The sequence below is a fragment of the Oncorhynchus keta genome, chromosome 6 (assembly GCF_023373465.1).
Source record: "Oncorhynchus keta strain PuntledgeMale-10-30-2019 chromosome 6, Oket_V2, whole genome shotgun sequence".
Taxonomy (NCBI): Eukaryota; Metazoa; Chordata; class Actinopteri; order Salmoniformes; family Salmonidae; genus Oncorhynchus; species Oncorhynchus keta.
This window is the reverse complement of record NC_068426.1, coordinates 17,894,557-17,903,384: the sequence shown is the minus strand read 5'-3', so window position 1 is coordinate 17,903,384 and position 8,828 is coordinate 17,894,557. Positions and strand designations below refer to the sequence as shown.

The 8,828-nt window shown below is 46.3% G+C and overlaps 1 pseudogene; it reads right to left on the bottom strand.

The window, feature by feature from the left end:
* The window catches only part of LOC118384837 (sodium/calcium exchanger 3-like), a 69,442-nt pseudogene that overhangs the window by 34,383 nt on the left and 26,231 nt on the right, over positions 1–8,828 (bottom strand).

Genomic DNA, 8,828 nt, shown 5'->3' with positions numbered 1-8,828 from the left:
GAGCAGCTTACCAATCACTGTACCTGTACACAGCCAATCTGAAAATAGCGCACCCAACTACCTCATCCCCATATTGTTATTTATCTTTATTGCACCCCAGTATCTCCACTTGCACATCATCTGCACATCTACCACTCCAGTGTTAATGATAAATTGTAATTAATTTGCTTTGATGGCCTATTTATTGCCTTACCTCCCTAATCTTCTACATTTGCGCACACTGTAAATAGATTTTTCTATTGTGTTATTGACTGTACGTTTGTTTGTGTAACTCTGTGTTGTTTTTGTCACACTGCTTTGCTTGATCTTGGCCAGGTCGCAGTTTTAAATGAGAACTTGTTCACAACTGACCTACCTGGTTAAATAAAGGTTAAATAAAAATAAAATAAAAAATGTAAATGCAGTTTTTTTGGCTGCCGATACTTCACCACCCTGTGAAGTCATGGTGAACTTTGCAGGGTGGGGAAAGTGCACGGGCAAAGAGCTTGATGCCTTTTTCCAATGAATATTGAGGGTCTTAATTTGTATGCTAGTGACATCACAGGGGGTTGGTGGCACCTTAATTGGGGAGGACGGGCTCGTGAGAATGGTTGGTGCAGAATGGGTGGAAAGGTATCAACTGCATCAAACACATGGTGGCCATGTGTTTGATGCCATTCCCTTTGCTCCATTCCAGCCATTATTATGAGCCGTCCTCCCCTCAGCAGCCTACACTGAGTGACATGATGATTGGTGCTTAGCTGCCAATTAACAAATAAGAATGATCTTGCTCTTATCCATCTCATCATTAAACCTGACCTGTCCTGTCCACTTTGTCTAGAGAGCAAGCGCAAATTGGGTTTGTGTGACAAAATCATCGATAGAGTAGAAAATGCAATGGAAACACATTTAACTTGTATTCGTTTGGTACAACTTTAATGCAAAAGTGGTTGTAATGTGCAGTACATCATCCCGCGCAGCCTTTTATCCGCAACAAGCCAGTTTAGGCTTTTTGTATAATATTCACATGAAAATTGGTCACAGCCTCATGTTAGAATTGGACGTTCATCCGTGTTTCTCAAACATTACATTTAGAAGTGTTTAAGGTTAAGTTTAGGCATTAACTCTGAATTATGAAAGTTAGGGTTAAGTTTAGGCATCAGCTCAGAAATCTTAAGGTTAGATATGAACTCAAAATGGTTAAAACCTCAGATGTAAAGTCCCCCATATTTCAACAAAATAATGATGCAGCAGGAATGCAAATCGTATCTGTTTCTAACTACAGAAACGATTTCAGAGCAATCGTAGATGGTGGATGCCAAAATCCTTTTTCTTGTGCTTTTTGAGGTGGAACAACCTTCCATGAAGCACAAACACACACGCCCACACACCACTCTCTAAGCTCTCTTCCTCATTCGTCAGCCAACCCTGCCTGCAATGAGAGACGAATGTTAAAACACACCGCTTTACACTCTCATCCCCTCTCTACCTCTCCTTACGCCCTCTTACCTCCTCTCTCCCTCGAAATCTATCACAATTTTCTCTAGTCTAAATCATCACTGAAATCATCACTATCAGACAGACAGGTTCCATTTTCTAAACCCACTGCTTTTCCCTTTTCACTCAGTCCCCTATTCTTTATTTCTCTTCCTTTACATACTTGGCCATCATGTTTATTAATTTAGTTTCATCCTCTCTCTTTTACTAGTTTCTTCTTCATGTCTCTATATCACCTTCTTGAAAATGGTGAAATCCCAAATGCCAACCATTACTTACCCATTACAATTAATGAACTCCCATAGAAAATATAGTGTTCTAATATAGCTACATATATTTATTCCTTTCATCACTACCAATTCCTCTATCTCTGTCCTCCACACTGCATCCTCACTGTTAGATCTCCTGCTGTTTATCTCCTCTACAATCCTGTTTCAAATATGTGCCATCTATGCCACAAAAATGGCCCATAGAATACTATGCTGAAATGTAACACACAAGCCATCAACAGCAGCAGAGCAGTGGACAGGACAGGAAGTGGTGTTGCTCACATGGTCTCGTCGTTCTGGAACTCCAGTTTCCCGGCCACATCCTCGTAGTCCTCCTCAGCTTTGGCGGTGCCCTCCAGGGTGTGGTAAGGGATGGCCACTTTACCCCTAGCCCCGGACATCCGGTGCACCTTCACCTGCATGGTGCCCACGCTCTCGCTCACCCTCATCGAATCTACTTCAAACGTGAAGATGCCTGCGTGGTCATCATCATAGATGGTTACCGTGGCGGTGTGAGCATTGCCGAGGGCGGCTTTGGGGGACAAGTGGGGAGAGAGGTTGCGCATGCTGCTGGTGGTGGTGATGGTGCTGGGCTCCAGGACAGCCACCTCGGCACGGTGCACAATGCGAGGGTTGCTGAGGTGCACGTAGAAGTGCTCATCCTCTTCAAAGATGTCGTCATCAATAACCCCCACGGTCAGCTCCTTCAGCGTCTCACCGGGTTTGAAGACCAGCGTGCCCTCGGCAAACTCATAGTCTGAGCCGGCATTGGCTGTGCCGTCCTCGGTCCGGTAGTCTACCTGCGTTGACCCAGGAACAAAACCAACTCAATGCCGATTTAATTTATTCATTAGACAGAAATAATTAAAATGTCCCACTGGCTAGATCCTTATCTCATCTAAAAACCTTTCCCATTATTACATGTGGCTTGAGTGATTGATTTTTAACATAATAATCTTTCCATTATACAGTATAATTAGTATCAAAGACAAATACGAGTTGCTTGTCCCCACTGACCTTGACAGTGCAGCCGCTTTCACCCCCATGGCGTCCAACAGACAGCTTGAGCGAGCCACAGTTCTCGAAGCACTGGTAGTGGGAGGGTTCAAACTGCAGGTAAATAGTGTGGGGATCCTCCTCCTGTCCACTGGCCTCATGGCAGTTCACCACCTTCCTGGCCTGGTCGGCAGCATGCTTCTTCAGGATGTTCCCAGCACCGATCATCATGCGTGTGGCCTGGATGCGGTAGAAGGCCCTGCTCTTCTGCTGCTGGACCAGAACCTGGTAGTTGGCCATCTCAATCAGCTGCTCTGTGTCCTTGTCTGGGTGCCTCTGTTTCAGCTCCTTCAGAGTGCGGGCCATGTCCCTCCGAGCTTCATCCTCCTCTGAGCCCGTCCCCCCGCCCTCCTCCACCCCCTCCAGCATGCCGTCCAGCACCTCTTTGGGGTGGGGGTGGGAGTTTCCCCCCTGGCCATCCATCTCCATGTCCATCTTGGTGAACATGCCGTCTCCTTCCGTCTCGATGATGATGCCGCGGGCCTTGTCGACACGGTAACGCTTGTGGATGTACTTGTAGAAGAGCAGGCGTCGGTCTGCGACCCAGGCCTGAACCACACAAATGGGGAAGAACATGAATGTGAGCACAGCCTCCCATACCTCCACCTCCCCCGGGGAGATGACAGCCAGGATCAGGTAGAGCCAGATGTAGGCGAAGATGCTCCAGGTTGCCGTGATAAAGAATACCCTCAGGTGCTTGATCCTGCGTGTTTCGTTCTCTGGCACCACGTACACACAGAGGGCGATGATGACGAACATGTTGAAGGCTGCGCTACCCACAATGGTGCTGGGGCCCAGGGAGCCTGCCTCAAACGAGTGGCCACACACCTCGATGACAGACAGCAGGATCTCTGGGGCAGATGAGCCTAGGGCCATCAGGGTCAGGTTGGATACTGTCTCGTTCCAGATGCGTACGGTGGCTGTGGTGGTCTCTCCGTTGGGCTTCTTGATGGTGATCTCTTTCTCCTGAGAGGTGATGACCTCAATAGAAGACATGAAGCGATCGGCGATAATGGACATGCCCAAGAACATGTAGATGAGAGCCACAAAGTAGACGATAGCCCGCGCCACCTTGTCGCCCACTGACGGGTTCTGAGGGTTCCACATGGGCAGGACCACGCCCTCAGAGCAGGGGTCTCCATCAGAGCAGTTGCTGGGCGGGCTGCTGGGTGCTGCTTGGTCTGAGCCGGCCTGGGAGAGGTGGGTGAGCCCCAGGAGGAAGAGGAGGAAGAAAGACGTGGAGAGGCAGGAGGCGGCGAAGGGGTGGACAAGGCTCAGAATGCGGGTGTGTAACATGCCGGCGTCTGGACATTCGAGTCAGCTGGCTCCAGAGATCAGCCCACTTCACATCCAAAGTCTTAACAGACACCCCTGGAAGACACAAGGGAAGAAGTGTAATGAGTTACAAGAAAGACTAGCACAAGCAGAGTATTGATTGTTCGCTGCTGCAGATAGATCATTGTAAGGTCCACAAGTCCTCGTCTTTCCCTAAGGCTCGGTGCTCTAGTGGTCGATCACAATGTGATGGGAGAGTTAGTTACAGTGATAGTTTATTCCATCCCATATATCTGGTTCATTAATTGAGGCCTGGATGACAGTGAAAACCAGCAGACCAAGTAAGTAGATCTCCAGAACCAGAATTATAGACTGCTGTTTTAGATGTTTTTTAAAATGTAACCAGGAAAAGCCCATTGAGACCCAGGGTCTCTTTTTTTCAAGGCAGACCTGACCAAGGCAGCAACAAACAATACATTACAGAATTAAAACATACAACAATACAACAACATGATCCAGCCTAAAAAGAAAGCATTTGCACTCCTCTGTAACAGAGTCTCCCATCATTATTTTAAGTTCATTCAGTGGCACTAACATATGTAGTTGAAGCATGGACTGTAGATTATTCCATGTGTCTGGTGCACAAGAAGAGAAGGCATTCTTGCCTAATACTGTGAATGTCCAGCGGACATTAAATAACAACTACCTATCAGACCCGGTATGGTAACTGCTGGTGGTGAAGGACACCAGACTACAGAGGTAAAGAGGGAGTTTACCCAACAGGGCTTTGTAGATGAACACATACAAATGTATCTTTCTGCGCATATGAAGTGAGGCCAGCACAGTACAGATGAGCACCAGTGTTGTTTACCAACCCGAGTAAATCTCCTCATTGGCAAATAAAGCGCCACAGCTAAATGCAGTTTCCATAACCCTGTTTCTGTTGTTATTGGTGTTACAATATCCATTGCTACTGCTGTAGCTGATGCTGTCAACCAGTACTTTAATACTTTAGTTCTCTGAATATCACATTCAACAGCTCCTGTTTCACCCCTTCTCTGTTGTGTGACTGACTTCCTATTGTGCTGCCGTGTCAATGTTAACTCTGTAATAGATCAAGTACAGTGAATGTTCACTTTGTAATACACTTTTTTTGAAAAAAAATAACCCTCACTCTTCTAAATGTTTCTGTCTAAGGAGCTTAACAAATGTGTCAAACTGTGGCCCAGAGTCAGTGGTAACAATAACAGTGTAATGTGTCATATTCACAAAAAGAGAACATGTTTTATTCTCCTTCTCATCTCTGACACGTTCTGGCTGAGGCGTGTTTTATAAGAGCCTGTATCACGTACGGAGGACCAATGATGCCTCTGCTTCCTTAGCCTCTCTTTCTCTACAAACAGCACAGTACAGTCACATCAGCAGCTCCTGTCCCTCCAAGCCGTACAATGGTCCACAATCTCTCACCTCCTAGTGCCTCCCCTCCCCTCTCCATGGGAACACCTCACCAGTCGCCCACCTCTTTGGTTGATCATAAGCAACACTTCAGGACTGCTTTGTTTCCAAACAATGATCACAGACAGTTATTGTACCAATAACAACAGAAACAGCCTCTCTGGGTAAGTGGGTAAGTGCATTTGGCCATAGCGGCTTACGAGCTAAAGAAGAGATTGCTCAGAGGTGGGTGAACAGAACAGCATCCCTGATCTGTGGAGAGGATCTAGTCTTCTATTCACAGTTCACATTTTCATCAGCCTGCCTGCTCCAATGTCTCTCCCTGGAACTTCTACTGCTTGGAGGGGAATTATGGTGTTTTTTCCTTCCATTCTCCCAAGGAAAATTCCTGCAGCCACTATAAGCAGTTTAACACACTGCTGTGCGGTATATGATGCATGGTTGGCTCTATACAGATGTTGGACCTTAATTTGACCAGTACTGTCGCCACAAAATAATACTGCAGCAACAGAATTTCAATGTTAAGTCCATAATGTTGCTTGATCGTTGATTTTGCTATTAGCTGGCCAAAATTAGGCTACATGAAAAGTGCAATACTGTTAATATAACCATGAGTTATTGCAGGTTTTCAGTGAATTTATGTAAATCATGAAGCCATTCTGCATTTCCTGAGTTGAAGGACAATTCTGGATATACTACCATAAGGAGAAGCTTCCGGCAGCCCTGGCAGAGATGTTGCCAGTTAATGGTCAGAGTTGCTACCTCGTCTTGTCAGGCCGACACTTTATTAGTCCTGGGTGATGTAGCCAGCTAGCAAATTAACTTAATTTACCACGCAACATAGCCCAACATAGTGTGAGACTGGAGAATAGCTGTAGTTCCCCAATGGTCGACAGGCTAAAACACTCTGTGGCCATGGCACGCACATGTATGCACCCTGACTATTCATTTAATGATAAGGAACAGAGATCTGGAAAACAGTGAGCAACCATGTACGGTCAGCTAGGGACAAAATGTCTGCGTCACATCGAAAGGACATAGAAGACTCTGAGCACCTTTACATTGGTTTGGTTCATTGATTTGCACACTTAAAACGCCAAGCGTCTTCAAGCATGTAAACCTTTAGCAAATGAGGCGCACTGTTGAGGGGTCAAATAGGAAATTGTTGCATCTCAAAAACATTGTCATTCAGAGCCAGGAGGATTATATAACATTACAAGATGCCAAGAAGAAGAAGACTGCATGAATATTGAGAAGATGTGTTATGGATTAAGATAGGATTATAGTTGGATTAAATGAGAGGAGTAAAAATACAGATTTTCTGTAGGGAGATCCCTTCGCTCTCTTGGAGGTGAGTCAGGTGCCAAAATAGACTGACAGACACACTTGGCCTTAGAAACACAGAATCATCTCAACTGGGGGGGTCAGGACCGAATCTCAGGAGACCCAGACCAAGCATACAGTATAGAGACTATGACAAGACCATCAGCAGAGACAACAGGTGCAAAGATCCAGATTCCAGACAACACCAATATGTTGGCTTCAGAGACACAGACCAGACCCAGAACTGGACATCAGCTGTGTGTGCGGTAGAGAATTAATCAGTGGTCCAATCAGCTAGCCGTCGTCTCTCTCTGCCTCCACTGAGAATTCTGCCATCAGTGACCAAACCCAACAGGCCAGAAACAACAAATAGAGTTTGAAACAACATGAGCAAACCATATCCACCATCAGATTCTTCTTGGGCAGAATATGCTAGTACAACTTGATTCAATTTCCTTACAAGTTTCACTGTGCCTAGACTAGGTACCGCACTCCATCTCAATTTCTATTTGACATTTGTAATTTTATTGTTACCCACATAGACTTGATGGTATACATACCCATGGATTTCAGTTAGCAAAGGGCTGTTTTACTTGTGCAGATTCCATGTGGTAGGGGGTTTGGTTTGGGGACCAGAAGCAGTCAATACTGTATTTACACCATATCTGCCTCACACTGCCTCTTCAGTCCAGCCCAGTCAATATTGCGCACACCTCCCCTCTATTTTCATCTACCTCCTGACAGCAACACCCTCCACTCTGCTGAGCAATTTTTACATTACATTTAAGTCATTTAGCAGATGCTCTTATCCAGAGCGACTTACAAATTGGTGCATTCACCTTATGACATCCAGTGGAACAGCCACTTTACAATAGTGCATCTACATTTTTTTAGGGGGGGGTGGGGGGTGAGAAGGATTACTTTATCCTATCCTAGGTATTCCTTAAAGAGGTGGGGTTTCAGGTGTCTCCGGAAGGTGGTTATTGACTCCGCTGTCCTGGCGTCGTGGGGGAGTTTGTCCCACCATTGGGGGGCCAGAGCAGCGAACAGTTTTGACTGGGCTGAGCGGGAACTGTACTTCCTCAGTGGTAGGGAGGCGAGCAGGCCAGAGGTGGATGAACGCAGTGCCCTTTTTTGGGTGTAGGGCCTGATCAGAGCCTGGAGGTACTGAGGTGCGGTTCCCCTCACAGCTCCGTAGGCAAGCACCATGGTCTTGTAGCGGATGCGAGCTTCAACTGGAAGCCAGTGGAGAGAGCGGAGGAGCGGGGTGACGTGAGAGAACTTGGGAAGGTTGAACACCAGACGGGCTGCGGCGTTCTGGATGAGTTGTAGGGGTTTAATGGCAAAGGCAGGGTAGCAATGCTACACAGATCATGTAAATCCTATAATACAGTAACTGATCATTGATATGCCTATACTCTTTTAACAATTTTCATTGTGGCCCAGAGACCGTAAAATCAATTCAGTGCTAATACTGAATATACGTTCTAATACTGAGACTAACCATGAAGGCAATCTCTTCGAGGTCATGCAACGTAACTGCCTCATTAATGTCAGCTGATGATGTAATATACAAACATCGTTCTTTCTCCAGGTTAGACCACGGGGCTGCTCACCGCTAGCGCACAGCAAGGGGAATGAGAACGGAGCAGCACACTATGAAGGGACCAATAGAGAGGAGCTAGAGAACACCTGCAGGTCACCCCTGCTGTTCTCACACTACTGAAGCATGTGTTCCCTATCGTTAACGACACACAGTCAGACACCCTGTCAGGGTTTGACCACACGGCTCTCCCTTTGCTCTCTGTCTGGTGCCTGATGTGCAATAGGAGGGCCTATTTAACTTATATACGCGGGGAGTCAGGAAGAAGGTGCAGAAGGTACGCTTAATGATAAGAAAAGGCAGATAAACAAAACAGGAGAAGCGTACTGAATGTGAACAAAGCCATTACTGCCTGATGACTGAGGCTACTG